Source organism: Pan paniscus, chromosome 1 (assembly GCF_029289425.2).
Source record: "Pan paniscus chromosome 1, NHGRI_mPanPan1-v2.0_pri, whole genome shotgun sequence".
In the NCBI taxonomy this organism is placed as follows: domain Eukaryota; kingdom Metazoa; phylum Chordata; class Mammalia; order Primates; family Hominidae; genus Pan; species Pan paniscus.
This window is the reverse complement of record NC_073249.2, coordinates 137,719,229-137,740,736: the sequence shown is the minus strand read 5'-3', so window position 1 is coordinate 137,740,736 and position 21,508 is coordinate 137,719,229. Positions and strand designations below refer to the sequence as shown.

At 37.8% G+C, this 21,508-nt stretch overlaps 1 long non-coding RNA gene across 1 annotated transcript in view; it reads left to right on the top strand.

Moving 5' to 3' along the window:
- LOC117974628 (uncharacterized) overlaps positions 1–21,508 on the top strand; it is a 66,651-nt gene that overhangs the window by 35,719 nt on the left and 9,424 nt on the right. The gene's annotated exons all lie outside the window — the stretch shown is intronic.

Here is a 21,508-nt window from a genome sequence, read left to right as displayed (position 1 = left end):
GTGATGGCTGCCACCCTAGCCCCACGCCAGGAGTTCAGCATCTAAGGCAGCTAGCGGCCACAGTGATGGCTGCCGTCCCTCGCCTGGGGAGGTCAGTTTTCTTAGGTTACAGGTAGCTGCAGTGATGATGGCCACTCCTCCCTTGGGGAACTCAGTTGTCTTAGGCAGCAGACAGCTGCAGTGATGATGGCCGCCCGTCCCCCTGGGAACTTGGTAGTCTTACGCAGACTCCAAATGAGTGGCTGTTGAGAATCTGTGCAGCTCTGTGATTGGGACCCAAGGCCCTGGTGGCATGGGCTCACTAGTGGGATCTCCTGATACATGGGTTACAAAGATTCATAGAAAAAGCATGGTTTTCCAGGCTGGGTAGCATGCTCACTCAACGCCTCCTTTGGCTGGGGGTGGGGGCTCCCCTTGCTCCATGTGGCTCTCAGGTGGGCTGATGCACCACCCTGCTTTTTCTTGGGTCATGCCAACTGCCTAGTCAGTCCTGATGATAGAAGCTGGATACCTTGGTTGCCGGTGCAGGATTCGTGGGGTGTTTTGGTTCTTCTTGGTGGGAGCCTTCAACCATAGCTGCTTCTAGTTGCTCATCTTGGCCCTACCTTGGCAGCATCATTCTAATACCAAAACCTGGCAGAGACCATGAAAAAAAGGACTTCAGGTCAATATCCCTGATGAGCACAAATGCAAAATTCCAGCACAAGTACCATCAACCATCAGGCCCTGGAGCAGGTGTATAGTATGTTTCCAAGAACCAAACCACCACATCTCATTGAATTTACAGAAATTTCAACCAAGAGTGTTTCTTCTTTCCTTCTACCCAATTGTCATAGTTGAAAAGAAGAAGATAGATGGCAAAAGTTGATGTTTAAAAACGTGTTTCTGGATGAGCATGGTGGCTCATGCCTGTAATCCCAGCACTTTGGGAGGCTGAGGTGGGCAGATCATGAGGTCAGGAGGTCGAGACTATACTGGTTTAACAGGGTGAAACCCCATCTCTACTAAAAATACAAAAAAAATTAGCCAGGCGTGGTGGCATGCACCTGTAGTCCCAGCTACTGGGGAGTTGAGGCAGGAGAATCACTTGAACCTGGGAGGCGGAGGTTGCAGTGAGCCAAGATCGCGCCACTGCACTCCAGCCTGGGTGACAGAGTGAAACTCTGTCTCAAATAAATAAATAAATAAATAAATAAATACAAATAAAAAGGTTTTTCTAAGTGAGTCTTGGAAATTGTGGTGAAGGGCATTTCTCATTCCTTGGGTAAGATCCTAGCTATGTTACTCAAGTAAAAGCTCTAATCCGGGCAAAATTCTCTTTGACCCCTGATTAAGTAGATCACTTCACAGGGTTTGTGGTCTTTCCAGACTTTGCTTGGGCTGTATGAGATGTCATGCTGGAGCTGAAGTTAGATTGACACTCCACAACAGAAGATGAGTATCTGGAGAATGTCTTGAAGCTGATTCCAGATATTAGCATGGACTGGGTGGTGAAAAGTTTAGCAGGAGTGTGGAATAAACAAAGACCTGCAATTCGGCACCTGACGTATATGTTTGTATGAGCCTGGATCGAGGCTCATAGTAGTGGTGGTTTGTAATTGACAGATGGCCATGATTTTAGTGGTCGTTAATACTTGAAAATCTCCAGTGACTGGGGTTTAAATTCACTGAGGAAGTTTAAGACTCAATGTTCTATTCAACAATCTTAGACCAATTTGTACCATGAAAAATATATCCAGATTATAATATATGCTATAATTTCCTAAGGCCCAGATACTGTTTTCCTTATTAAGTGCTTCTCCTGTTCTTTGTTGAGAAAAATATCTTAGCAAATTTGAAGTGTATAAACATAGAATCATATGAAATAAAATGACCTAATTTTTAAAACACATTTTACACAATATATTTTAGTAGTACCTGGTTAGTTATATCCTTGAAACAAAGGATATTTATACAATAAATAATCAAGAAAAAATATTGACATATCTTTTCAGTTAGATTGTCAAATCATTCATTTTACCTTTCTCATAATATCTCCCTTTTTATTCTACAGCCTTACGTACTAGGTAATCATTTTACTATTTTACATTTCTTATATATACTGTTATTTAGCAACATGGATAACTGATAGGATCTAAAGAAAATATCAATTTTTTCTTTATCCATTCATTTATTCAATCATTCAACAAATATTTACTGAATACTTTTGTTTGCCCCTGGATCACTCTGTAAGTTTCTGTCAAATCTAAAAAGCTCTGATATTGGAAAGCAAAGAGGTCTTCAAATTACATCTGACTCTTCAGAATTTTAATAATTAACATTACTCTATAATTCTATTAGTTATAGAATTTTAGAAGTTAACATTACTCTTTAGAATTTTCAGGTAAAGGAATATTTATGGTGTGTGCCTGTTGGGGCTGATATTTATAAAAGTTTTTCTTAATGAAGTTGGGTATCATCTGTCCTTTTACTGTAATTTTGTCCAACAGTATCCTATCCTTTTTTGGTATCTCTTTTTAAAGTCCTACCTCTTATTTCTTACAAAGATACAATAAGACCAGAAAAGTACTTCTAACCCTTTTTCTTCATTAGTGAATCATTCAATAAATGTTTGTCAAATACTTAATCCGTGAAGTCTATACAACTACTGAGGAAACCAAACATAAGTTGATTCCCCACACCACATTGGATAGATACCCCTTTTGTTTTCCAAAATTACCTTCTTGTCTGTTGTCTCTGAACAGAAATGGATTTTGCTTGCCTTAGACGAATGGCACGACATTGATTTGCAATGAGGTATGACATTATTGGATTAAAGGAGATTTACAGGAAAAGGAGGTACAAAGATGCAAAAATCTGCAAATGAAAATCCTCAGCCCCTTGACTGGCTGATCTGCTGTTTTTGACTTTTTAATAAAAACTATTCTAACTAGTTCGATATGGTATCACACTTTGACTTTGTTGAAGAGCAGGTGGTTGTAGGTATGCAATGTTTTTTCTCGGTTCTCTATCCTGTTCCATTGGTCTACGTGTCTGTTTTTGTATCTTTACCATGTTGTTTTGGTTACTGAGCCTTGTAGTATAGTTCGATTTTGGGTGGTGTGATACCTCTGCTTTGTTCTTTTTGTTTAGGATTGCTTTGGTGATTTGGGCTCTTTTCTGGTTACATAGAAATTTTAGAATAGATTTTTCTGCTTCTGTGAAAAATGACATTAGTAGTTTGATGGAAATAGCATTGGATGTGTAAATTGCTTTGGGCAGTGTGGCTATTTAACAATATTGAGTCTTCCTACCCATAGGCATGAAATGTTTTTTCATGTGTTGGTGTAGTCTCAGATTTCTTTCATCAGTGTTTTGTAATTCTCATTGTAGAGATCTTTCACCTCCCTGGTTAGCTGTATTCATAGTTAATTTATTCTTTTTGTGGCTATTGTGAATGAGACTGCATTCCTGATTTGGCTATCAGCTTAGATGTTATAGGTATATAGAAATCATACTGATTTTTGCATGTCAATTATGTGTCCTAAAGCTTTATCAAAGTTGTTTATCAGTTCTAGGAATATTTGGGCCACAGACTATGAGGTTTTCTAGGTATAAAATCAAATCATTTGCAAAGAGACATAGTTTGACTTCCTCTCTTCCTGTTTGGATGTGTGTCCCCCCACCCCCACCCCCAACCTTGCCTGATTACTCTGGCTAGTACTTCCAGTACTATGTTGAATAGAAGCGGTGAGAGTAGGCATCTTTGTCTTGTTCTGGTTCTCAAGGAAAATACTTCTAGCTTTTGCCCATTCAGTATGATCTTGGGAACGGATTTGTCATAGACAGCTCTAGTTATTTTTAGGTATGTACTTTTGATCCTTAGTTTGTTGAAGATTTTTAACATGAAGGCATGTTGAAAGACTTTTCTATGTCTATTGAGATGATCATGTGGTTTTTAGATCTTTTTATGTGATAAAACACTTTTACTGATTTGTGTATGTTAAACCAACCTTATATTCAAGGAATAAAGACTACGTAATCATTGTGGATTAGCATTATTATGTGCTGCTGGATTTGGTTTGAGGAATTTTGTATCTGTGTGTATTAGGGATATTGACCTGAAGTTTTATTTTTTCATTTGCCTCTGCTAGGTTTTGGTATCAGAATAATGCTGACCTCATAGAATGAGTTAGGGAGGAGTCCCGTCTCCTCAACTTTTTGGAAGAGTGTCAGTAGGATTAGTATCAGCTCTTTTTTATACAGCTGGTAGAACTCAGGTATGAATCCTTTTAGTCCAGGGCTTTTTCTGTTTGGTAGGTTTTTTACTACTAATTCAATTTTGGAACTCATTATTGGTCTGTTCAGGGTTTCAGTTTTTTCCCTGTTCACTCTTGGGTGGTTGTATATTTCCAGGAATTTATCTATTTCTTCTAGGTTTTCTAGTTTGTGTGCATAAAAGTGTTCATAGCAGTCTCCAGGTTTGTTTTTTTCTTTTACATACATGTTGGTTCTATGGTAATGTCATCTTTGTCATTTCTGATTGTGTGTATTTGGATCTTCTCTCATTTTTTCTTTATTAGCCTAGTTATCACTCAATTTATCTTATTTATTCTTTAAAGAACCAACTTTTGGTTTCATTGATCTTTTGTATGGCTTTTCTCATCTCCATTTTGTTCAGTCAGGTCTGATTTTGGTTTTTTTCTTCCATCAGCTCTGTGATTGGTTTGCCTTTGTTTTTCTAGTTCTTCTAGATGTGTCTCTTAAAGACATCCTACACTTGGATGTTGCCTCTTCATTCAACTTGCCACTCTGTGCCTTTAAATGGGGTGTTTATCCCATTTACTTTCAAGATTAACATTGTTATGTGTGGATTTTGTCCTGTCATTATGTTTTTAATTTGTAGGTTGTTAATTTGAGAGCTTTCTAACTTTTTGATGTGGGCCTTCAGTGCTATGAACTTTCCTCTTAACATTGCTTTAGCTGGTTTGCAAAGATTCTGGTATGTTGTATCTTTGTTTTTATTGGTTTCAAATAATATTTCGATTTCTTCTTTAGTTTCATTGTTTACCCAAAAACCCTTCAGGAGAAGATTGTTAAATTTCTATCTACTTGTATAGTTTTGGTAGATCTTCTTTGTATTGGTTTTTATTTTTATTGCACTGTGGTTCAATAGTGTGGTAGGTATGATATTGTTTTTCTTTTCTTTGTTGAGAATTGCTTTATGGTTGAGTGTGTGGTCCACTTTAAATGTGTGCCTTGTGCGAATGAGAAGAATGTATGTTCTCTTATTGTTGGTTGGAGTGTTCTGTAGAGATCTGTTAGCCCTTATTGGTCAAGTGTCGAGTTTGTCTCAAATATCGTCATGAGTTTTCTACCTCAATGATGTAATACTGTTCATTGGATGTTGAAGTCTCTCACTATAATTGTGTGGTTATCTCAATCTCTTTGTAGATCTCTTAGAACTTATTTTATGACTCTGAGTGCCCTAGTGTTGGGTGAATATGTATTTAGGATAGTTAAGTTTTCTTGTTGAATAGGACACTTTATCATTATGTAATGCCTTTCTTGTCCTTTTTGATCATTGTTGGTTTAAAATTTGTTTTGTCAGAAATAAGAGTAGCAAACCCTACTGATATGGTTTGGAAATGTGTCATCACCCAAATCTCATGTCAAATTGTCATCCCGAGTGTTGAAGGTGGGGTCTGGTGGAAGGTGACTGGATCCTGGGGGTGGAGTTCTCAAGCATGGTTTAGCACTATACTCCCTTGGTACTGTATAGTGAATGAGTTCTCATGAGATATGTTTCTTTAAAAGTGTGTGGCACCTCCTCCTTCTCTCTCTCTTCCTCCTGCTCTGGCCTTGTAAGATGTGCCAGCTTCCTCTTCACTTTCTGCCGTAATTGTATGTTTCCTGAGGTCTCCCCTGAAGCGAAGCAGATGCTGCCAGAATTATACTTCCCATACAGACTGCAGAACTGTAAGCCAATTACACGTCTTTTCTTTGTAAATTACCCAGTCTCAGGTATTTCTTCATAGCAATGTGAGAGCAGACTAATACACCTGCTATTTTTTTTGTTTTCCATTTGCTTCATACATTTTTCTCCATTCCTTTACTTTGAGCCTATGGGTGTCATTGCATGTGAGATGGTTCTCTTGAAGACAATACACAGTTGGATATTGCCTCTTTTTTTTTTTTTTTTTTTTTTTTTTTTGAGATGGAGTCTCGCTCTGTCGCCCAGGCTGAAGTGCAGCGGCATGATCTCGGCTCATTGCAAGCTCTGCCTCCCAGATTCACGCCATTCTCCTGCCTCAGCCTCCCGAGTAGCTAGGACTACGGGCACCTGCCACCATGCCCAGCTAATTTTCTGTATTTTTGGTTGATATGGGGTTTCACCATGTTAGCCAGGATGGTCTCAATCCCCTGACCTCGAGATCTGCCCGACTTGGCCTCCCAAAGTACTGGGATTACAGGTGTGAGCCACTGCGCCCAGCCTGGATCTTGCCTCTTTATCCAACTTGCCACTCTGTGTCTTTAAGTGAGATGTTTAGCCCATTTACTTTCAAGATTAATACTGATATCTGTGGATTTTATCCTGTCATCATGTTGTTAGTTTGCTGTTATGTAGAATTTATTGTGTAATTGTTTTATAGTGTCAATGGTCTATTTACTTAAGAGTGTTTTTGCAGTTGCTGGTACTGGTTTTTCATTTCCATGCTTGGCAGTTCCTTAAAGAGCTCCTGTAAGGCAGGTCTGGTGGTAAAAAATCCCTTAACATTTGCTTATCTGAAAAGGATGTTATTTCTCCTTTGCTTATGAAGTTTACTTTGACAGAATATGAAATTATTGGATGGAATTTCTTTCCTTTAAGGATGCTGAATATAGGTCTCCAATCTCTTCTAGCTTGTAGGATTTCTGCTGAAAGGTCCACTGTTGGCCTTATCCGTTTTTTGTTTTGTTTTTTACCTGCCTCTTCTCTTTAGCTGCCTTTGATTTTTTTTCTTTCACATTGACCTATGAGACTCTTATGACTATGTGTCTTGGGGATGTTAATCATGTATAGTATTTCACAGGGGTTCCCTGAATTTCCTGAATTTGAATGTTGACCTCTGAATGGTGAGGTTGGGAAAATATTAATAAACAATATCCTCATATATGTTTTCCAAGTTGCTTGCTTTCTCACCCTCTATTTTGGGGATGCCAATGAGTCATAGGTTTAGTCTCCTTACATAATCACATATTTCTCAGAGGCTCTGTTCACTTTTCAAATTATTTTTTCTTTATTTTAGTCTGACCGAGTTGATGCGAAGAACTGGTTTTTGAGCTCTAAGATTCTTTCATCAGCTGGGTGTATTCTGCTGTTAATGCTTCCAATTATATTATGAATATTTTTATATACTTTAAGTTCTAGGGTACATGTGCTTAACATGGAGGTTTGATACATAAGTATACATGTGCCATGTTGGTTTGCTGCACCCATCAACTCGTCATTTACATTAGGTATTTCTCCTAATGCTATCCCTCCCCGAGCCCCCTATCCCCCAACAAGCCCTGGTGTGTGATGTTCCCCACCCTATGTCCAAATGTTCTCATTGTTCGATTCCCATCTATGAGTGAGAACATGCGGTGTTTGGTGTTCTGTCCTTGTGATAGTTTTCTGAGAATGATGATTTCCAGCTTCATCCATGTCCCTGCAAAGGACATGAACTCATCCTTTTATGTGGCTGCATAGTATTCCATGGTGTATATGTGACACATTTTCTTAATCCAGTCTATCATTGATGGACATTTGGGTTGGTTCCAAGACTTTGCTATTGTGAATAGTGCCTCAATAAACATATGTATGCATATGTCTTTATAGTAGCATAATTTATAATCCTTTGGGTATGTACCCAGTAATGACATTGCTGGGTCAAATGGTATTTCTAGTTCTAGATCTTTGAGGAATCATCACACTGTCTTCCACAATGGTTGAACTAATTTACACTGCCACCAAGAGTGTAAAAGCACTCCTATTTCTCCACATCCTCTCCAGCATCTGCTGTTTCCTGACTTTTTAATGATTGCTATTCTAACTGGTGTGAGATGGTATCTCATTGTGGTTTTGATTTGCATTTCTCTAATGACCAGATGAGCTTTTCCTCATGTGTCCACAGGATGCATAAATGTCTTCTTTTGAGAAGTGTCTCTTCGCATCCTTTGCCCACTTTTTGATGGGGTTTGTTTGTTTTTTTCTTGTAAATTTGTTCGAGTTCTTTGTAGATTCAGGACACCAGCCCTTTGTCAGATGGGTAGATTGCAAAAATTTTCTCCCATTCTGCAGGTTGCCTGTTCACTATGATGGTAGTTTCTTTTGCCATGCAGAAGTGCTTTAGTTTAAGTAGATCCCATTTGTCTATTTTGGCTTTTATTGCCATTGCTTTTGGTGTTTTAGTTATGAAGTCCTTGCCCATGCCTATGTTCTGAATGGTATTGCCTAGGTTTTCCTCTAGGGTTTTTATGGTTTTAGGTGTAAGATTTAAGATGAGAGTGGGGGCCGGGCATGGTGGCTCACGCCTATAATCCCAGCACTTTGGGAGGCTGGGGTGGGTAGATCACAAGGTCAGGAGATTGAGACCATCCTGGCTAACATGGTGAAACCCTGTTTCTACTAAAATATAAAAAATTAGCTGGGCATGGTGGCAGGCACCTGTAGTCCCAGCTACTCAGGAGGCTGAGGCAGGAGAATGGCATGAACCTGGGAGGCAGAGCTTGCAGTGAGCCGAGATCATGCCACTTCACTCCAGCCTGGGCGACAGTGTGAGACTCTGCCTCAAAAAAAAAAAAAAAGAGAGAGAGAGTGGGTGCCAATATTCAACATTCTCAAAGAAAAGAATTTTCAACCCAGAATTTCATATCCAGCCAAACTAAGGTTCATAAGTGAAGGAGAAATAAAATCCTTTACAGACAAGCAAATGCTGACAGATTTTCTCACCACCACGCCTGCCTTACAGGAGCTCCTGAAGGAAGCACTAAACATAGAAAGGAACAACTGGTACCAGCCACTGCAAAAACATGCCAAATGGTAAAGACCATAGATGCTATGCAGAAACTGCATCAATTAATGGGCAAAGTAACCAGCTAACATCATAATGACAGGATCAAATTCACACATAACAATATTAACCTTAAATGTAAATGGGTTAAATGCCCCAATTAAAACACACAGACTGGCAAATTGGATAAAGAGTGAAGACCCATCAGTGTGCTGTAATCAGGACTCCCATCTCACGTGCAGAGACACACATAGGCTCAAAATAAAGGGATGGAGGAAGATCTACCAAGCAAATGGAAAGGAAAAAAAAGCAGGGGTTGCAATTCTAGTCTCTGATAAAACAGACTTTAAACCGACAAAGATCAAAAGAGACAAAGACGGCCATTACATAATGGTAAAGGGATCAATTCAACAAGAAAAGTTAACTATCCTAAATATACATGCACCCAATACAGGAGCACCCAGATTCATAAAGCAAGTCCTTAGAGATCTACAAAGAGACTTAGACTCCCACACAATAATAATGGAAGACTTTAATACCCCACTGTGAATATTAAACAGATCAATGAGACAGAAGGTTAACAAGGATATCCAGGACTTGAACTCAGCTCTGCACCAAGTGGAGCTAATAGACATGTACAGAACTCTCCACACCAAATCAACAGAATATACATTCTTCTCAGCACCACATTGCACTTGTTCTAGAATTGACCACATAATTGGAAGTAAAGCACTCCTCAGCAAATATAAAAGAACAGAAATCACAACAAACTATCTCTCAGACCACAGTGCAATCAAATTAGAACTCAGGATTAAGAAACTCACTCAAAACTGCACAACTACATGGAAACTGAACAACCTGCTCCTGAATGACTACAGGGTAAATAACAAAATGAAGGCAGAAATAAAGATGCTCTTTGAAACCAAGGAGAACAAAGACACAACAGACCAGAATCTCTTGGACACATTCAAAGCAGTGTGTAGAGGGAAATTTTAGCACTAAATGCCCACAAGAGAGAGCAAGAAAGATCTAAAATCGACACCCTAACAACACAATTAAGAGAACGAGAGAAGCAAGAGCAAACAAATTCAAAAGCTAGCAGAAGGCAAGAAATAACTAAGATCAGAGCAGAAATAACTAAGATCAGAGCAGAAATGAAGGAAATAGAGACACAAAAAAACCCTTCAAAAAATCAATGAATCCAGGAGCTGGTTTTTTGAAAAGATCAACAAAATTGATAGACCCCTAGCAAGACTAATAAAGAAGAAAAGAGAGAAGAATCAAATAGATGCAATAAAAAATAATAAAGGGGATATCACCACCGATCCCACAGAAATACAAACTACCATCAGAGAATACTATAAACACCTCTACACAAATAAACTAGAAAATCTAGAAGAAATGAATAAATTCCTGGACACATACACCCTCCCAAGACTAAACCAGGAAGAAGTTGAATCTCTGAATAGACCAATAACAGGCTCTGAAATTGAGGCAATAATTAACAGCCTACCAACCAAAAAGTCCAGGACCAGACAGATGCACAGCCAAATTCTACCAGAGGTACAAAGAGGAGCTGGCACCATTCCTTCTGAAACCATTCCAATCAATAGAAAAAGAGGGAATCCTCCCTAACTCATTTTATGAAGCCAGCATCATCCTGATACCAAAGCCTGACAGAGACAGAACAAAAAAAGAAAGTTTTAGACCAGTATCCCTGATAAACATCGATGCAAAAATCCTCAATAAAATACTGGCAAACTGAATCCAGCAGTACATCCAAAAGCTTATCCACCACAATCGAGTCGGCTTCATCCCTGGGATGCAAGGCTGGTTCAACATACACAAATCAATAAACACAATCCATCACATAAACAAAACCAACGACAAAAACCACATGATTATCTCAATAGATGCAGAAAAGGCTTTTGACAAAATTCAACAGCACTTCATGCTAAAAACCTCAGTAAACTAGGTACTGATGGAACGTATCTCAAAAAAATAAGAGCTATTTATGACAGTCCCACAGCCAATATCATACTGAATGGGCAAAGACTGGAAGCATTCCCTTTGAAAACCAGCACAATACAAGGATGCCCACGCTCATCACTCTTATTCAACATAGTGTTGGAAGTTCTGGCAGGGGCAATCAGGGAAGAGAAAGAAATAAAGGGTATTCAATTAGGAAAAGAGGAAGTAAAATTGTCCCTATTTGCAGATGACATGACTGTATATTTAGAAAATCCCATCGTCTCAGCCCAAAATCTCCTTAAGCTGATAAGCAACTTCAGCCAAATCTCAGGATACAAAATCAATAGCAAAAATCACAAGCATTCCTATACACCAAGAACAGACAAGCAGAAAGCCAAATCATGAGTGAACTCCCATTCACAACTGTTACAAAAAATAAAATACCTAGGAATCCAACTTACAAAGGATGTGAAGGACATCTTCAAGGAAAACTACAAACCACTGCTCAATGAAATAAAAGAGGACACAAACAAATGGAAGAACATTCCATGCTCATGGATAGGAAGAATCAATATCATGAAAATGGCCATATTGCCCAAGGTAATTTATAGATTCAATGCCATCCCCATCAAGCTACCAATGACTTTCTTCACAGAATTGGAAAAAAACTATTTTAAAGTTCATATGGAACCAAAAGGAGACCACATTGCCAAGACAATCCTAAACAAAAAGAACAAAGCTGAAGGCATCATGCTACCTGACTTCAAACTTTACTACAAGGCTACAGTAACCAAAACAGCATGGTACTGGTATCAAAACAGAGATATAGACCAATGGAACATAACAGAGCCCTCAGAAATAACACCACACATCTACAACCATCTGATCTTTGACAAACCTGACAAAAACAAGAAATGGGGAAAGGATTCCCTATTTAATAAATGGTGCTGGGGAAACTGGCTAGCCATATGTAGAAAGCTGAAACTGGATCCCTTCCTTACACCTTATAGAAAAGTTAATTCAAGGTGTATTATGAAATTTTTGTAGTGAGTTTTCAGTTCTCTGAGATCAATTTTGTTCTCTTTGAAAACGGCTATTTTATCTTTCAACTCTTGAATAGTTTACTGAATCCTGCCAGGACTTCCCTGCATTTTAGTGCTGAACTGGACCCAGAGCCAGTAGACTTGTGGGGCATGTGACCTACTGAGATACCAGCTAAGGTGGCTAAAGGAGTTCTGGCATCACCCCTTCCCTAACCCTAGTCTGCACACAGCTCATGGCAACAAAAGGGACCCCTTCCTTCCAGTTAAAAAGAGGAGAGGAAAAAATAGGGAGGACTTTGTCTTGCATCCCAGATACCAACTCAGCCATAGCAGAATAGGACATTGAGTAGAGTTGTGAGGACCCTTTTCCAGGCCCTAACTCCCAGATAGCATTTCTAGACACATCATGGGCCAGAAGGAAAACCACTTCTGTGAAGGGAAGTCCTTGCAGGATTCATCACCTGCTAATTTAAGAGCCTTTGGACCCTGAATAACTAGTAGCTATGCCCAGGTACTACGTCAAGGGCCTCAGAAGACTGAGACTTGCTGGCTTTATGTGAGACTCAGCACATTCACAGCTTTAGTGGCTAAGAGACAAGACTTCTTCTGCTTGAGAAAGACTGAGAGAAGAGTACCAGAGACTTTGTCTTGAACTTTAGGTACCAGGTCAGCAACAGGAGGGAAGAGCACCAGGAAGGTTCTTGGGGTCCCCGATTCAAGGACATGGTTCTTGGATGGCATTTTTGGATCTGCCCTGGGCCAAAGGGGCACCCGTTGCCTTGAATGGTGAGTCCCAGGGCAGGCAGCATTCACCATAAGCTGATGAAAGAGCCCTTGGGCCTTAAGGGAATATTAGCAGTAGTCTAGCAGTCCTCCCTGTAGGCCTGTGGTGGTGGCAGCCATGTGGTGAGGCTCATCTGCCTTTGGATATATGAAGCAAGAGTAGGAATGACTGTGTCCTGTGGGTTGAGTGCTAGCTCAGCTGCAGTATGATAGAACACCAATTAGACTCCTAAGATTCTGGATTCTAGTCCCTGGCTCCTGGACTGTACCTTCAAACCTGCCTGGAAGCCTGGGGGAACTCACTTCCTAGAAGGAAAAAACACAGGCCTAGTTGACTTTGCCACCTGTTGACTGTAGAACACCAGGGTCCTGAGCAAACATAGACAGTAGCCCAAGAGTAGCAGGCCCATGCTGTGCTGGCTTCAGACCTGACCATTGCAGTAATAGTGGTAGTGGGCGCAGTGGCGCTGTGTCATTCCACCTTGAGCTTCAGTTGGCTCATAACAGACAGAGAGACTCTATTTGTTTGGGAAAAAGTGGGGGAAAAGAACAAGAGTCTCTGCCTGGTCATTCAGAGAATTCTAGATCTTGTCCAAGATCATCAAGGCACTACCTCTACAAGTCTGGAAGAACCACAGAATTATTGGGTTGTTCCACATTTTTTCCTAAAGCACCCATATTTTTTTTGAAATATCTGGAAAGCCTTCCATAGAAGGATGAGTACAAACAAGTCCAGATGGTGAAGACTGCTATAAATACCTAACTCTTCAATTTCCCAGAAACAAACATCTGCAAGTATCCAGACAATCCAGGAAAACATAATCTTACCAAACGAACAAAATAAGGTACCAAGGACCAGTCCTGGAGAAATAGAGATGTGCGATCTTTCAGACAGAGAATTCAAAATGCCTATGTTGAAGAAACTCAAAGAAATTCAAGATAACACAGAGAAAGAATTAAGAATTCTATCCGATAAATTTCACAGAGTTTAAAATAATTAAAAAGAATCAAGCAGAAATTCTGGAGCTGAAAAAAATGCAATTGGCATGCTGAAGAATGCATGAAAGTCTTTCCCTAGCAGAACTGCACAAGCAGAATAAAGAATTAGTGAGCTTGAAGACAGGCTAATGAAAATACACAGTCAGAGAACACAGAAGAAAAAAGAATAAAAAACAATGAACCATTCCTACAGGATCTAGAAAATTACCTTAAAAGGCAAATTTAAGATTCATTTACTTCAAAGAGGAGGTAGAGAAAGAGACAGAGGTAGAAAGCTTATTTAAAGGGATAATAACAGGGAATTTCCCAAACCTAGAGAAAGATATCAATATTCAAGTACAAGAAGATCATAGAACACCAAGCCAATTTAACCTGAAGAAGACTACCTCAAAGCTTTTAATTCTCAAAGTCCCAAAAATTAAGGATAAAGAAAGGATCCTTAAAGCAGCAAGAGAACCTAAACAAATAACATACAATGGAGCTCCAGATACATTTGGCAGCAGACCTTTCAGTGGAAATCTTAGAGGCCATGAGAGAGTGGCCTAATGTATTCAAAGTGCTAAGGAAAAAAGATACTTTTACCCTAGAATAGTATATCTGGTGAAAATATCTTTCAAACATCAAGAAGAAATAAAGACTTTCCCAGACAAACAAAAGTTGAGGGAGTTCATGAACATCAGACCTGTATAAAAAGAAATGCTAAAGGGATTACTTCAATCAGAAAGAAAAGGACATTAACAAGTAGTAAGTAATCATCTGAAGGTACAAAACTCACTGATAATAGTCAGTATACAGAAATACAGAAAAACACAGACTATGATTACACTGTAACTGTGGTGTATAAACTACTCTTATCCCAAGTAGAAAGACTAACTGATAAACTAATCCAAAATAATTAACTACAACAACTTTTCAGGACATAGTCAGTATGAAAAGATATAAATAGAAACAATAAAAAGTTAAAAAGTGGGGGGACAAAGTTAAAGCATAGAGTTTTTATTAGTTTTCTTTTTGCTTGTTTGTAGTTTGTTTATGCAAAAGTTTTGTTATGAGCTTAAAATAGGAGATTATAAGACAATATTTGCAAGACTTATGGTAACCTCAAACCAAAAAACATACAACAGATAACACAAAAAAGAAACAGCAAAAAACTAAATCATATAACCAAAGAAAATCACTGTCACTATAGAAAGACAGGAAGGAAAGAAAGAAGTAAGAGAAGACCACAAAACAACCAGAAAACAATGAAATGGCAGGAGTACTACTTATCAATAATAACATTGAATGAAAATGGACTAAACCTGCCAATCAAAAGATGTGGCTAAATGCACAAGACCCACTGATGTGCTGCTACAAGAAACACACTTCACCTATAAAGACACTCATAATCTGAAAACAAAGAGATGGACAAAGGTATTCCATGCCAATGGAAACAACAAAACAAGCAGGAGTAGCTATACTCATATCAGGCCAAAATAGATTTCAAGACAAAAACTATAAGGAAAAACAAAGCCAGTGAGTATATCATGATAAAGGGGTCAATTTAACAAGAGAATATAACAATTTTAAGTATATATGCACCAAACACTGGAGCATCCAGATACATAAAGCAAATATTATTAGAGCTAGAGAGAGAGACTGCAATACAATAATGGCTGGAGACTTCAATACCCCACTTTCAGCATTGAACAGATCTTCCAGACAGAAAAGCAACAAAGAATCATTGGGCTTAATCTGCACTATAGACCAAATGGATCGAATAGATATTTACAAAATATTGCATCCAGTGGCTGCAGAATACACATCCTTTTCCTCAGCTCATGGATTATTCTCAAGAATAGACCATATGTTAGGTAACAAAACAAGTCTTAACACATCTAAAAAATTAAAATAATATCAAGCATCTTCCCTAACCACAATGGAATAAAACTAGAAATTAACAAGACAGTTTTTGGAAACTATAAGAATACATGAAAATTAAACAATGTGGTCCTGAATGACTAGTGTGTCAATGAAAAAATTACAAAGGAAATTGAAAAACTTTTTGAGACAAATGATAATGAAAATACAACATAGCAAAACCTATGAGATACAGCAAAAGCAGTACTAGCAGGGAAATTTATGGCTATAAGTGCCTACATTAAAAAAAAGAAAAACTTCAAAGAAACAACCTAATGACTAATCTTAAAGAAGTAGAAAAGAGCAAACCAAACCTAAAATTAGAAGAAAATAAATAATAAAGAGCAGAGCAGAAATAAATGAAATTGAAATGAAAGTAACAATACAAAAGATCAATGAAACAAAAGTTGTTTTTTAAAAAATTAAAATTAACAAACCTTCAGTCAGACTAAGAAAAAAAAGAGAAAGTATTCAAATAAACAAAATCAGAGATGAAAAAGGAGACATTATAATGGGTACTGCAGAAGTTCAAAGGATCATTAGTGGCTACTATGAAAAACTACATGCCAATACATTGAAAAATCTGGAAGAAATGGAAAAATTCCTAGACACATACAACCTACCAAGATTGGACAACGAAGAAATCCAAAACCTGAACAGACCAATAACAAGTAATGATAGTGAAGCCATAAGAAAAAGTCTCCCAGTAGAGAAAAGCCTGGGACGCAATGACTTCACTGTTTAATTTAAAGAAGAGGTTATACCAATTATATTCAAACTATCCTGAAAAATAGAGTAGGGAGGAATACTTTCAACCTCAGTTAATGAGGCCTGTATTACCTTGATCAAAATCAGACAATGACACATAAAAAAGAAGAAAGCTACAGGCTTATATCTCTGATGAGTATTGATGTAAAAACTCTCAAGAAAATACTAGCAAACCAAATTCAACAGTACATTAAAAAGACCATTCACCATGACCAAGTGGGATTTATCTCTGGGATTCAAGTACGGTTCAACCTACGAAAATTAGTCAATGTGATACTTCATATCAACAGAATGGAGGACAAAAGCCATATGGTCATTTCAGCTAATGCTGTAAAAGCATTTGATAAAATTCAACATCCCTCCATGATAAAAACCCTAAAAAAACTGGGTAAGGAAGAAACATATCTCAAGATAATAAAAGCCATATACAACAAACCCACAGTTTTTATGACACTGAATTGGAAAAAAACCTGAAAGCCTTTAAGAACTGGAACATGACAAGGATGCCCACTTTCACCACTGTAACTCAACATAGTATTGGATGCCCTAACTAGAGCAATCAGACAAGAGAAAGATATAAAGGGCATCCAAATTGGAAAGCAAGAAGTCAATTTATCATTATTTGCAGATTATATGATCTTATATTTCAAAAAACTTAAAGACACCAAAAAAACAATGAAAACTGATAAGCCAATTTAGTGAAGTTGTAGGATATAAAATCAACATACAAACATCAGTAACATTTCTGTATGCCTACAGTGAACAATGTGAAAAATAAAAGTAATCCCATTTCCGACAGCCACAAATAAAATTAAATACTCAAGAATTAACTAAAAAAGTGAAAGATCTCTATAATGAAAATTATAAGACACTGATGAAGGAAATTGAAGAGGACAGAAAAATATGGAAAGATATTCCATCTTCATGGATTGGAAGAATCAATATTGTTAAAATGTTCATACTGCTCAATCTACAGATTCAATGCAATCTCCATCAAAATACTAATGACATTCTTCACAGAAATAGAAAAAAATAAAGCTATCCCAAAATTTATTTGAAACCACAAAAGACCCAGAATAGCCACAGCTATCCTGAGCAAAAAGAACAAAACTGGAGGAATCACATTACCTAACTTCAAATTACAGATCAATAGCAACCAAAACAGCATGGTAGTGGCATAAAAACAGACACATAGGCCGGGCGCGGTGGCCGACGCCTGTAATCCCAGCACTTTGGGAGGCCAAGGCGGGCGGATCATGAGGTCAGGAGATAGAGACCATCCTGGCTAACACGGTGAAAAACCGTCTCTACTAAAAAAATAAAAAATAAAAATTAGCCGGGCATGTTGGCGGGCGCCTGTAGTCCCAGCTACTGGGGAGGCTGAGGCAGAAGAACGGCGTGAACCCGGGAGGCGGAGCTTGCAGTGAGCTGAGTTCGCGCCACTGCACTCCAGCCTGGGCGACAGAGAGAGACTCGTCTGAAAAACAAAACAAAACAAAACAAAAACAAAAACAGACACATAGACCAGTGGAACAGAAAAGAGAACCCAGAAAGAAATCCACACACCTTTAGTAAACTCATATTCAACAAAGATGTCAAGGACATACACCAAAGAAAAGACAATCTCTTCAACAACTGATGCTGGGAAAACTGGATATTCATATGCAAAAGAATGAAACTAGGCCCCTATCTCTTGACATATACAAAAATCAAATCGAAGTGGATTAAATACTTACATCTAAGACTTCAAACTATAAAACTACTACAAGAAACATTGGGGAAACTCTCCAGGACATTGGTCTGGGCAAAAATTGTTTGGGTAATACCCCTCAAGCACAGGGAACAAAAGCAAAAATGGGTAAATGGGATCATGTCAAGTTAAAAATGTTCTGCACAGCAAAGGAATCCATAAACAAAGTGAAGACACAACATAGAGAATGCAAGAAGATACTTACAAACTACCCATCTGACAAAGGATTAATAACTAGAAAATATAAGAAGCTTAAACAACTCTATAGGAAAAAATCTAATTATCCGATCAAAAAATGGGCAAAAGATTTGAATAGACATTTCTCAAAAAAGACATACGAATGGAAAACAGTTATATGAAAAGGTGCTCAACATCATGGATCATCAGAGAAATGCAAATCAAAACTACAATGACATCATCTCACTCCAGTTAAAATGGCTTATGTCCAAAAAACAGTCAGTAGCAAATGCTGGCAAGGATGTGGAGGAAAGGAAGTCCTTGTACATTGTTGGTGGGATTGTAAATTCGTACAACCACTAAGGAGAACAGTTTGGGGTTCTCAGAAAACTTAAAAATTAAGCTACTATATGATCCAGCAATCCCACTGCTAGGTATATACCCAAAAGAAAGAAATCAGTATACCGAAGAGATATTCCCACTCCCATGTTTGTTGCATTGCTTTTCACAATAGCCAAGATTTGGAAGCAAGCCAAGTATCCATCGACACATGAATGCATAAAGAAAATGTGGTACTTTTACACAATGGAGTTCTATTCAGCCATAAAAATAATGAGATCCTGTCATCCGCAACAACTTGGATGGAACTGGAGATCATTATGTTAAGTGAAATAAGCCAAGCATATTAAAACAAACATTGCATGTTCTCACTTATTTGCAGGATCTAAAAATCAAACCAATTGAATTCATAACTGTAGAGAGTAGAGGATCTCTACCAGAGTCTGGGAAGTGTAGTGGGGTAGGGTGATAGGGGTGAGGTGAGGATGTTTAACGAGTACAAAAAATATAGTTAGAAAGAATGAATGAGACCTAATATTTAATAGCACAAAGGGAAGATTATAGTCAATAATAATTTAATTGTACTTCTTAAAATTACTGAAAGTATATAATTGGATTGTTTGTAATACAAAGGGTAAATGTTTGAGTAGATAGATACCCCTTCTCCATCTGATCATTATGCACTGCATGTCTGTATCAAGGCATCTCATGTACCCCGTAAACATATACTCCTACTATGTACCCACAAAAATTAAAAATAAAAATCTAATAAATAAGAAAAGCTGGATATCCATTCTCTAAGACTTCAGTGTTACAGAGGGAATTTTATATATACATGCACAAGTGTATATGTTCGAGAATGTTCTGATCAGGCGCGGTGGCTCATACCTGCAATCCCAGCACTTTGGGGAGCCGAGGTGGGTGGATCACCTGAGGCCAGGAGTTCAAGACCTGCCTGTACAACATGGTGAGACGCTATCTCTACTAAAAATGCAAAAATTAGCCAGGCATAGTGGTGTGTGCCTGTAGTCTCAGCTAGTTGGGAGGCTGAGGCATGAGAATTGCTTGAACCTGGGAGGCAGAAGTTGCCTTGAGCCGAGATCATGCCACTTCACTCCAGCCTGGGTGATAGAGTAAGACTCTGTCTCATAAAAAAAAAAAAAAAAAGAAAAAAAAAAGAATGTCCTTAATAACATTTCATAAGGTAAACCTGAAAATCCAGATATGTATTAGTAGTAGAATGAATTGTTATCTTTAAACAGTAGAATATATATAGCTTACAACTACATACAATGAACTAGATGAATCTTACAAAGATTTTATTAACAAATGAAGCAAGGCATAAAAGAATACAAACAATGTAATTCCATTTAAATAAAGCTTGAAAACAGGCCAAACAAAATTACATTACTTAGGAGCTCACATGTTTATAATAAAATCCTAGAAAATAGTTGTGAAAGTTGTGATATTAGTTGGCTCTAGCAGGGTTGTCAGAAGTTGTCATATACACCTATAGAGTTTTAGTAATGCTGAATGTATGTACCTGGGTTGTTACTTGTGCGTTCATTTTGTAATTTATTTATATTGAATATTGTACATTTTATGTTTTTTGTACTCTTCAGTATGTGTCACATTTAATAATTTTGAAAAACAGAGAATGGGATGTAACTAACTAAAATATTGCTTTGAAAGGGAACAAAGATTGTGTTGAAACTGACTGAGACATGGGGTCAAGAGAGATTTCAACAGTTTTGAGTCACATTTAGAAAGGCCCTCTCCTCTACAGGTTTATGAAGAACATAACCTTGATTTCTTCAAATGCATTTTCATAGTTTTACATTTTATATTTTATCAATTTGGGTGTGGTTCCTTTTTCTTATTTTAGTGTGTTGTGTGTGAGGTCTGGTTACAACTTGATCTTTTCCTATATGGCCATCCAGTAGTCCCAATCTACTAAGAAGTCTATCTTTACCCTGTATTATTCCTATAAAGTCTATTTTTTGGACTTTCTATTCTGTTGGTGATTGTTATACACTAGAGTCATTACCACATTTTCTCTACTTCATTTTAGAAATTTCTTTACCTGCTTATTTTGTGCTGAATTCTTATACATTGTTTTGAATCTATGCTTTTGATTTCAATTATTTTAGTAATTCCTTCTAAATTTTAACACATTATTCAGTATTTCTATGTTTTCCTAAGTATATTAGTCCATTTTCATACTACTATGAAGAAATACTCAAGACTGGGTAATTTATAAAGGAAAAGAGATGTAATGGACTTGTAGTTTCACATGGGTGGGGAGGCCTCACAACCACAGCAGAAGGTGAAAGAGGAACAAAGGCACATCTTACATGGTGTCAGGCAAGAGAGCATGTGCAGGGGAATTGCCCTTTATGAAGCCATCAGATCTCAGGCGACTTATTCACTATCATGAAAAAAGCACATGAAAACCCACCCCCATGATTTGATTACCTCCCACCTGGTCCCTCCCACAACACGTGGCATTATGGGAGCTATAATTCAAGATGAGATTTGAGTGGACACAGCCAAACCGTATCACTAAGCAAGGTAAGAAAGTACCACAAGATGGTTATTAATGTGGGTTCTAAATTCAAAAGGCCTTCTGTGGTACTGCCCTTAATTTATTTAATTTCAATGCTTTAACAATAATAACTTTAATAATGATAACACTAACATACATTGATAATATTGTTTAAAATAACAATTGCCATAAAACAATACTAAATGTTTATAAGGTTTTT